Genomic DNA, 11,952 nt, shown 5'->3' with positions numbered 1-11,952 from the left:
CTTTATATCATTAACCCAAACCAGAGGATTTAACCCTCAATCCTAGTTACTCACATATGATAGGCAAGTTGTAGGGCATCACTCCTAATGAAAAGCAGTCGATAGGCAAATTCAAAGTTTATACTCGCGATCACTATGGGGTGGCTAATCACCTTGGCGTAGGCTGATAGCTCGAACACGGTGTCCTATACCACCATGCCCGGCTCACGAGTCTGGATTGCTCACTGGTCACTACGAGGAAGCTTGTTACCCCAGCGTAGGCTGACAGCTCAACCATAGTGTCCCATACCACCATGCCCAGCTCATGAGTCTTAGCGGATCATGGTACCATGGTTGAAACGGACTTTTACATTGGTAAGTGGTACCTTAGATTCATGCAGTGATGTCCATACATGGTAAACACACAATAGGTTAATCGGTTCATTAGACAAGTTCGACTGATACGAGCACACGTTGACTTAATCGACATGGAGTGCATAAGAACTCCTTGTGGCTTAACCACTATCGACAGTCGTCGTGTGACCCGGATTCATCGAACGTATCCAATGTGGCGAGACTAGTTCGGCCACTCAAACGAGGATTGTTACGGACTGCTTGGGCTACGTCGTAGCCCCAATCTTACTCAGATGCAGTAACTAAGCACATGTAATAATAATCTCAGCATTTAGCAAACAATCCAAATAAATTTCTCATTTGAGCATTTCATCATGCACATTGATCATATTTCCTAGCACTTGCAATTTATCCATAAATCGTGTAGACGAATTAAGGTTACATGAGGGAAACTATACATATGAATAAGTAATTGAGAATCCTATCTCAATACCCTTAATAAATACAAATCATCAACATTTTCTCATTCAGATAATTTATCCAACACTTAGGCTACACTTCGCTAAATATGTAGACTAGGTTAGTTACAGCGTATATTTCAGCAAATCCTTACACAGGGAAGTCATCATGCATATGACAAATATGAATCCTAGATTAGTAGACATGGCAAGCACAAATCACATTTACATGTTCATTCAAATATTTCAACAAACACATAGGATGCATATTTGTTCAACATAGTTCATACGTGTATAATATGTCGAAAATGGCGTATCTAAGACAATATGGAAGCAATTAAGTTAGACATAAATCATTAGCTAACATTAAAAGCATTGAAAACCATAACCTAAACATTTATAGTCCGCACCTTTCGTCGGAATACTCGATTCAGACTCAATTCGAAATCTACGTTCCCGAAAATGGAACGACGGGTACCTAAATCATGAAATAGGTTAGCTAGTTCATCGATTACTCTATTTGAATCTCTAAATCAATATTAAGGTTAGGATTTCTTACCCAAATCGTAGCTAAAACTGATCATATAGCGAAATGGGGAGGTGAATCAGTACGTGGAGTAGTGGGAGAGAAACATCGCAGCAATCTCCCAAGATCTCTCTTCTCTCCCTACTCTTTTCTCTTCTTTTCTCTCTTCTCTCTCCTAGGGTTTGGAAAAATTCGTATAAGAGAGGGGTGGGATGATATAAGAGCTATATATATGCCCAGAAGTGATGCAAATGGCCCCAGGGCCCTGGTATACTTAGGTTATATCCAAAGGGCGACTGTTTTTGACAAATAGGGCACATAGGGAGACCCATTATTCACTTATGTCGTAGGGTAAGTCCCCTGACCATGGATCTAGGCCAGGATGTGATTTCAGCGCAATTGGATAGGCCGATCAACCGTAGAGGGCCCGTGTTAGATCAACGGTCGTACTTACTCGATCGGGGCCACAAGTATACGGTTATGTGCAGAAAAATTTCTCTTTCTCATGGGTGAAGTTTGGTCAGAAACTGACTGTCTAAACTCCTCAATTTCACACATGAGCGAATGGCCCAATTCACTTAAGTTTCAATACATTTTCTAAAGATATTCGCGTTTCTCACACACTTTACTCAGGGCTCAAGTTGTGCATTTCTGGACACTATTTAGGCTTAATTTTCGCATTGGTTGTCAAGCCTAGTAGGACGGACATAACCCTATAGTTTCGTGGTCATCGAACTTTCGATGTGCAGTCCAGGTCCAATACGGAGTTTCAATGTACTCCCGAGAGCAACAGGCTCTTGGGATTTTTCCTAGGTCTTTAAGGTACGTTGCGTCAGTGGTATTAATGGTTTTAGGTCTTGCCATTTGTGGAAACGGTGGCCCGAGCTAAATACACAGATTATTTAGTTTAGTACTTGATTAATTTCCGTCTAAATTACGACAAGATACGATCCTTAGGCATTTCTGGCTGAGGTGGTACTCAAGTCTTTGTACGAATTTTTCTAAGACGTTACATTATATAACCCTTTAGAAATAGCATTTTCAAAAATAAAAATTCTCAAAATAATCTCAACCACATATTAGGGCCTTGCTCTCTGCCAAAATAAATTCGTCCTCCGCCTAAAGAATTCAATTTCCTTTCAATTATTATGATTATCAAAATGCTTGAGAGTTTGTCATTCTATCTCAAAATTCAACAAATTCTCACTCATGGTTTCTGATTTTTACTCTAAAATTTGCAAACATCCCAAATTGGTTCATGCAAAGGTGGTGGGTTCTATTTGGCCCTAATCTTAGCATTATTCCAGAATCATGTAAAACGGTCCTTATTACTGAATTCAACAAATGCATGCCTCCCTCAATGGAATTCACAATGAAATGTTTCGCCAAGTATGTTTTTCCATGGATTCATCATGGGAAATATCAAATTAGACCGTGGACTCCAATTTCTATTCCGAAGCGAGAGAGTCATCCACAGAGCAACTATCCTCCCCTACTTCAAAATGAACCCTAGATACTTTCCTTCTCAGAATAATTCTTGGAAAATGGTGGGATAAGTTCAACATCTCTACATGCCTAAAGAACATTACTCCACCACAATCACCAATTCAATTCCTAGCTCTCCCATCTACTTCTGCCCCAAAGAAATCATTCAAAGAAGCACCCTAATTTAGAAAATCAAGAATCTACATTGTGAAATCTCCCTGCGTAAAGATCAAGCCCTGAGTCAAGTGGGATCCCCTTGCCATGGAGAATCTGATTCTGATTCAACTTAGGCACCTTTAGATGCAGACATGTTTTGACTCACTACAATCAAGCCTGGAGCTGACAAGCTGCCAAGCACCAACAATGAAGTCCTAGAGCCGACAAGTTGCCAAGCACTAACAATAAAGCCTTGGAGCCGACAAAGCCACCAAGGACCGAATTTACACGTCAAAGTTACTGTAGTCACTATTGATGTTATTGTAGCAAATGACGATATATCAGAGTTACTGTAACAAAAAGTCACTATTCATGTTACTATAGAAAATGATGATAAAAGCCTTTGTTGAAGATAAAATTTTGGACTTCAACTTACTTTTAATTTGCAAAAAGTCTCTGTTGAAAATTCGTTCGCATTAAGCTTCCGGACTTCAACCTATTTCGAATCCATCTCAATAATTGTCAAGGCAAAACTTGAATAGAAAGTTTACCTCTAGTCCTAATAATGGAGTTTAGTTGCTCAGAGCGATTTCTTTGAGTGTGTGAATTTCTGCTTTAGATCCTGCCCTCTTGGTCTAACCCAGACACCCAATGGGCAACCCGAGGGAAATTTTTCCTAAGTTTCCATAGGCCCACCGTTATGTTTATTTTCCATCTAACCTGTCACGAGGTCACATAGACATGGATGAAGAGAAAAGCACAAATATTTGTTTGATAAAAAACTTTTGTGGCCCGTAAAAAGTTTTTAATGTAGGCATTCAATCCTCACCATTTAATGTGGTTAGGCCCACTTAAGCCATGGATTCATGCTTAAAATGATATGTTAAAATGGATGGATGACGTGAATAAATCACACACATCACAGTGGGCCCATAAAGTCCCTGCCAAGACCGAATCCATCCAGACAAGGTGGGTGCAATCTGTGTCCTTAATGATGGTGAGTAGGGTTGTTAATGTTAGCCCAAGCCCATAAGGAGCTAAATTGTCTAGCTCGAGACCAACCTAGATTTTTTATTTTTTTTTTTTTTACAAGGCTTGGCTAAGCCAAACCTAGCCTGGTTCCAAAGAAATTTTGAAATTTCAAAAAATAAAGGAGGCACAACCTTAATCTTTCATGGAGCCCAACTATTAGGTGTGTAATGTTGTTAAATAGATTTCTTAAATCTTGGAGATCCGAGATGCTCAACCAGTCGAGGGACTAGCTCAACTAGTCGAAGGTCCCTTCGACTGGTCGAAGCCCTACTTTGACTAGTCAAAGATTACGCAAACTGCGTAAATTTGATGCGGTTTCCAGATTATTTCAAAGTCAGTGCATAAGTGGAGTTTCCTAAACTATAAATAAGAATCCCTAGGGCCATTCTAAGGTATTCAAAGGCTTTCTAAAGGTATTCTAAGGGTTTTTAGAAGGAGTTCTAGGGTTTGAAAGGGTGTAGAAAAGGTGAAATTTAAGCTTGTTTAAATCGGGTAAGTCTTCTCTCTTTGTAATTTATGCTTTCATAGTAGATTTCTGTCGCTTTGTGCCTTGGTTTTTTCCCGAAAAGGTTTTCTATGTTAAATCTTTGTGTTCTCTTGTGATTGCTTGGTGCTCTTGGATTACTATCCTAGATCCATATCTGTGTGATTCCGCATCACAAATCCCAACAAGTGGTATCAAAGCTATCGTTGGGGCACATATCTGAATCTGCAAGATTAACAATAATGGGAATTACTAGGTATGATATGTGTTGGGCAAGGACTTATGGACTGAGGCCGTTAAAACGGCTTACTATTTGGTGAACCGGTCTCCTTCAATGACAATTAAATGTAAAATTTCAGAGGAAGTATAGAGTGGTCATAAGATCGACTACTCAGATTTGCACATATTTGGTTTTGAGGCTTACTCTCAAGTACCGTCAGTTAAGAGAGATAAGCTAGACCATAGAGTTAAAAAATATATTTTTATTAGCTATGGTGTTGGTGTAAAAAGTTACAGGTTATTCGACAAGGTCACAAGCAAGGTCATCACTAGCCGCGATGTCAGATTCAATGAAAGCTTTTTATTCTGCAAGAATGATCAAGAGGAGCAAGAGAAACCAGAAAAGTTGACCATGGAAGTCCAGATTGACACAGATGATACTCAGATAGAAACAGATGGGACAGGATCCGGTAGAGCAGCCACCAGTGAGAAGAAACCCACCGCGTGATCGTAGGTTACCAACAAGATACAGGGACGACTCTAATATTGCATATGCCCTCGTTACAGATGAGGGGGATTCGTCTACTATTCAGGAGGCTCTCAGTGAGCCTGATACAGAAAAGTAGAAGATGGTTATGAACAATGGACTCGTTGCACAAAAATCACACATGGGAGTTGTGGAGCTTCCATTGGGCCGAAAAGCGATCGGATATAAGTGGTTATTCAAAAGAAAACAGAATAGATACAAAGCTAGATTGGTAGCAAAGGGTTATGCTCAAAGAGAAGGAATCGACTTCTCAAAGACATTCACGCCGGTGGTTAAGCAGGTGTCTGTCAGATTTGTATTGGCCCTAGTTGTCCAATACGATCTCGAGCTGGAACAAATGGATGTCACGACTGTATTCCTGCACGAGGAGTTGGAAGAGCAGATTACATGAAGCAACCAGAGGGCTACAAATTAAAGGGGCGAAAAATAAAATTTGCAAGTTAATGAGGTCGTTGTACAGCCTGAAACAGTCGCCTAGGTAGTGGTATAAAAATCTGATTCTTTGATGTTGAGTCAAAAATTTACTCGGAGTGAATATAATCACTGTGTCTATTACAAAATACTGAGTAATGAAAATTTCATCATCCTAGTATTTTATGTTGATGATATGTTAATCGCTATTCATGATATGTCTTAAATCAACGTACTGAAGACTCAGTTATCAGGGATATTCGAAATGAAAGATATGAAGGCTACAAGGAAGGTTCTCAACATAAATATTCATAGAGACAGGAAAAGGAGCAGATTTTTGTTATCACAGGCAGAATACCTTGAAAAGGTGCTGATCAAGTATGAGATGGACCAGGCAAAGCCAGTGAGCATTCCCCACGCAGCTCACTTCAAGCTTTCTTTAGAATAGTGTCCTAAATCAAATGAGGAAAAGCAGGTTATGTCTTATGTGCCTTATTCGAATGCGGTTGACAGTTTAATATACATCATGGTCTATACAAGACCAGATATTTCACAAGCAGTAGGTGCTGTGAGTAGATACATGTCAAACCTCGACAAGCAACATTGGAAAGCGGTAAAATGGCTAGTTCGATACATTCGAGGGACAAAAGACTATGTCTTAACTTTTGAGAAGACAGGGGCAAAGTTGGTAAGATATATGGATTCATACTACGTAGCAGTGTGAATTCCAAGAAGTCTACTTTAGAATACTTGTTTGTACTAGCGGGTGGAGCAATTAGTTGGATATCGAAGCTTCAGTCCGTTGTGACTCTTTCCACGACCGAAGCAAAGTATATGACAGTGACGGAAGCGTTTAAGGAAGGTATTTGGTTAAGAGACATGATAAATCAGTTGGGACTTTAGCAGGAGGCCGTGCCGATTAACTGTGATAGCAAGAGCGCTATTAATTTGGATAAAATTTTTATTTATCACTCGCATACTAAACATATTGATGTTCGTCACTACTTTATCCGACAGGTGCTTGAGGAAGGAGGCATAACATTGGAAAAGATTCACACCAGCGTGGATCCAGCAGACATGCTCGCCAAGGTCATTCCTACAGAGAAATTCAAGTTCTGTGCAACTTCTTTAGGCTTAGCGATGGCATAAAAGAAGGACGAAGTGTGCACGAGAAGTATTGAATGAAGCTATGATGCGACGTAAAGATAAGAGAAGAGGTCAAGAAGCTACACAGTTAAAAATTGAAGACATGGTGAAGATTGTTGTTAAACAGATTTTTAAATCTTAGAGGTCCGACCTGGTCGAGCTACCATGACCATAAACATATGACACATGTCCATAGCCACATCATCATCATCATGCTGTTATATGATATCATAGTAACTTTATAATCTTGGGAAACACTGTGGTCAACACTTATGCACAATGAGCACCAGTAATCGACCTCGTATACCCACCCTCTTGGTGACTCCACCTTACATGGTAACGAACCTCTTTTTACACCTCTTCTTGTTGGCAGGTCGAACTAGCCCTTGTTTGAACCTCAGCCCTTCAACAAGTTAGACCCACCTCTTCTCAACCCAAACTCATTAGTTGAAGCCAAATCCATAACACATGTCTCTACCCAACCGGACGATGAGACATCCCTGGGTACTATCAAGGTTTAAGGACTTTCAACCCAAGAAATTTCTATCTACCCCTACTATTTTACACTTTCAATGTTTTGTCCCTTTTTTAGGATAATCCAAGTTATCATCATAGATACGCATTTCATCACAAAGATTCAATTCATGTTATTTAACATATGGGCCCGCCAAATGAACGGTTTTTTGTTACCTCTTATCTACGATCAGGCCCCTCATATGAATGGCTCCAACTGTTCCAATTAAAGGGTACAACAATTCAATCTAATAGTTGTTTTTTGTTACCTCTTGTTTCTCATTTCTCACAATTCAATGAAATACGAGGCCACACATTTTAACAAAGGTTGTATTTGGTTAAACATTTGTGGTTAGGTTAGTGTTGGTGTCCTAGAGTCGTACTTTAACTCAAGTTCAATTGAATGCTAAAGACCACAATGCTGACCCCAATGCTAAGAAGATTAAGACTGAATCCATGGGATTGACCGCCTTCTGAGCCACCAATAGTTCAGTGATAAGGCGATTTAGAAAGATAGTAATTAGTCTTTCTGAATGGATTCTTTTTTCCTTGCATTCAGGGCTTTCTTTCAACGATGATTACAGGTGTTGTATTTGTCAAGAGAATAACAACACATGAAAGATTTAAAACTAAGAAAGCTAATAATGCTGATTTTATTAATTTGTATTTAAACCTCTGTACAATTAGCTTAATAAACAAAATAAGTAGAGAAATAATAAAAAGATAAATACATGTGATCGTATGCCTGAACAAACAATCAAGGCAAATTGCGAGCAAGATGCGACCAAGATTTGATCTTCCAAGTAAGAATTTAGTTCATTAGGGATCCCATGATAGTTGAATGCGGATATTTATATTGTTTCTAAGAAGACAGCCACGGTAGCACTAGAAAATAGTGATTTAAGCTAACTTAAACTTCGTATGTTCTGCTGTGTGACCAGATAAATATGGAAGAATCTAAACTATGATAAGTAGCATTATAGAGTATATAAAAGATAGTATTTAATGTCCTTAAACTATTTTAAGATCTTCCTAACCTGGCCTGAGAAGAATCTGCTTCCTAACCTGGCTTCGAGAAGAACCTACTTCTTAACATGATTGTGTGAGACACCAGTAACATACGATCACGCCCTACCAACGTATCCTATTGTAATATTAGCGTACTTACAAAGTGAGGTTGACTATATGTAAATATAGGGTCCTTACCCTTGCTCGGGTGGTAGACTCTCAGGAGTTTCAACTCCCGGCGGTCAAGGGTTTTTGGTCTAGATGATCCGAACCGTATGGAAAACCTAATGGAAATACCGGAACTCGCAAACATGTGCGATTGGCACGCGTCAAGCAAACCTCAACCATCCTTCGGCAACGCGTAGCATACGGTATTCGGATTGCGTGGCTTAGCACACAGCACCTCGTCGGTACTGATCGGTGCAGTAAAAGCTATGTGAGCCCTACTGTGATGTATATGTTTTATCGATACCGTCCATTCATTTTGCCAGCTTATTTTAGGAGATGATCTAAAAAATAAGGCGGATAAAAAACTCGAGTGGACCACACTAGGAGAAATAATGGTAATTGAATGCACACCGTTAAAAACTTATTGAGGGCTATAAAAGTTTTGCAACAAGTTTTCAACGGTGGTGTTCAATGACAATTGTTTCCTATGGTGGTGTGGCCCACTGAGATTTAGATCTGCCCTTCTTTCTTCTTTTTTTTTTACCATGGCATGAAATGAGCTGGCAAAATGGATGGATGCATGCATAAAACAGATACATCGTTGGACACCGACCAGTGCCCCGGGGGTGCAGTGTTCAACGGACGCGGATTTCCTGCGAAAGCCTTTCGCAGGAAGTTCCTGCGCAAGAATGCTGTGTGGGGCCCACCATCATGTTTTTGGGAAATGTACTCCGTTCATCCGTTTGGTGACCTAATTTTAGGAAAATTGACCAAAAACGAAGTGGATCCAAAACTAAAGTGGGCCACACGAGAGGGAAAGAAATACCTACCGTTGAAAGCTTCCTGGGCTCCACCTTGATGTTTATATGCCATCCAAACCGTTTATAAGGTTATTAACACAAGGATGAAGTGAAAATACAAAAAATTTAGCCTGAAACAAAGCTTTTATGGTCATAAGAATGTTTCAACGGTTCTAACTGAATCCCTACTGTTTCCTCTCGTGTGGCCCACTTGAGTCTTGGATCCACCTCGTTTTTTGTAGCTTGTCCTAAAATGAGGTCACCAAATGGATGAACGGAGTACATTTCCCAAAAACATGATGGTGCGCCCCACACAGCATTCTTGCGCAGGAACTTCCTGCTAAAGGCTTTCGCAGGAAATCCGCGTCCGTGTTCAACGGGAGCGGATTAGGGGAAACGGATTGGCTACTCCCTTGCCACCAGCCAATGGCTGATGGTCGGTTCCATGTGGGCCCCACCATGATGTATGTGTTTCATTCATGCCGTCCATCTATTTTTCTAGATCATTTTAGGGTATGATACAAAAATTTAGGTATATCCTAATCTCAAGTGGACCACATTACAGGAAAGGAAACAGTGTTGAATGAACATTTAACGTTAAAAACATTTTGGGGCCATAAAAGTTTTGGATCAAGCTGATCTTTGTTTTTTTTTCCCTTCATCTAGGTCTTTATGACATAATCAACAGATTGGATGTCAAATAAACAGTACAGCAGGCCTTAGGAGGATTTTAACGGTGGATATCCAATCACTATTGTTTTCCTGTGATGTGGTCCACAGGAAATTTATATCCCTCTCATTTTTGAGATTAAAACTATAATGATCTTTAAAAATGTATTAACGGCATGGATGAAACACATACACCATGGTGGGACCCACAGAGCACAGACCGCCAGCCACCGGGCTAGTGGCTGGGGGAGTAGCCAATCCGTTACCGGATTAGGTCCGTCTCACCCAAGATGCGGGAGCGGTTAAGTGAGACCCGGATCCACGGAAGTGGATGGGACCATAGTGATGTATATGCCTTAAATCACACCGTCCAACCATTTTGAAAGCAGGGCATGATTCCAAAAATGAAGCTGACTCAAATCTTAGGTGGACCATAATATAGGAAACAGTGGTACTCAACCATTAAAAACTTCTGGTGGGCCATAAAAGTTTTGTATCAAGCTTATATTTGATCAGTCTTTTCATCATATCTCTGTGACCTTATCAACAGATTGGATGTCAAATAAATATTCCAGTGGCTGTGTGAAGTTTTTAATGGTGGGATTCAATCACTACTATAAGCTTTCAAAATGGTTAGGATTGTGTGTCATTAAGTCACATACATACATCACGGTGAGCACCACATTCACTGTCCCACCCTACTTGGGTGGATCCGGGTCTCACCTAATCGGCTCCCCCAAGGTATATCCACACCATCCATCCAATTTTTTCAAGCTTATTTCAATTTACCAGATCAAAAAGGGAAACTTAGGTTGACCGTTCAACAGGAAACTTTGATGATTGGCTAATAAAAACTTCTTGCGAGTCACAAGACTTTTGGATCAAGATGAGATTTATCTTTTCTATTTATCCACAACCTATCAACAGGTGTAGAGAAGATTGTAATGGTGGGCATGTGATCATCACTGTTTCCTATAATGTAGTCCACCTGAGATTTGGATCTGATTTATGTTTTGACTCAATTTCTAAAATGATCTTAAAAAATGAATGGAGGATATGGATATACAATAAACACATCAAAGTGGGCCCAAGGCTGAAGAGTCTTGGTAAGGCAAGAGTTGGAAAATCTTGAGTTCTCCATCATGCTATATATGTTTTGTCTATGATATTCATCCAATTTCTAGCCAAAGCTCAAGAGGACCACACCATTGGAGAGATGAGAATTGAATGCCTACCATTGAAAACTTTTTGGGGCCGACAAAAGTTTTGGATAAGTTGATATTTGTATTTTCCCTCCATACATGGTCATGCTACTCTCCGAACAGTTTGGATGAGTGGACCTAAGAAGTTTTCAATGGTAAGCGATCAATCCTCACCATTTTATACCGCATGGTCTACTTGAATTTTTGTTCTACCTCATTTTTAAGACTCATGCCCTCAAATGATATGAAAAAAATGGATGGACAGGGTGGCGTGGGGGATAGAACACATGGATCATCATGGGGCCCACAGAACTTTTCCACCGGCTACCTGGATGATATAGGTCACCAGCCTGTCCACGTACGGTGATGCCGGCCCCACCTAATCCGCATATACAATTCAAGTTAGAAATTAAAATTTAAAACCTTATGTATCCTAACAATCAAAATTTAAAACCTTATGTATCCTAACAATACGTAGATACGTAGCGATATTAAAACATATTACTACAGAAACTCTATAAATTATATTTAGAAAGCAAGTAAATTGGGTATTTTTATTTGTTTCTTTGGAAGAGGCTAAAATGGGGGTTTCATGGCATTTGGGTGCATTGATGCTAATGGTTTTCGTCCACATCATATCTGCTCAAACAGAAAGAAAGGTACCTTGATGCATGTATAGTATATTCATGCTATCCATCCGTTTTTTCATATTATTTTAGAGGATAATTTTAAAATGAAGTAGATCTAAATTTCAGGTCGACCACACCATAAGAAATAATAGTGATTGTACACCAA

Source organism: Magnolia sinica, chromosome 11, assembly GCF_029962835.1.
Source record: "Magnolia sinica isolate HGM2019 chromosome 11, MsV1, whole genome shotgun sequence".
NCBI classification, from domain to species: Eukaryota; Viridiplantae; Streptophyta; class Magnoliopsida; order Magnoliales; family Magnoliaceae; genus Magnolia; species Magnolia sinica.
The sequence above is the reverse complement of the archived record's forward strand: the minus strand, read 5'-3'. Positions refer to the sequence as shown.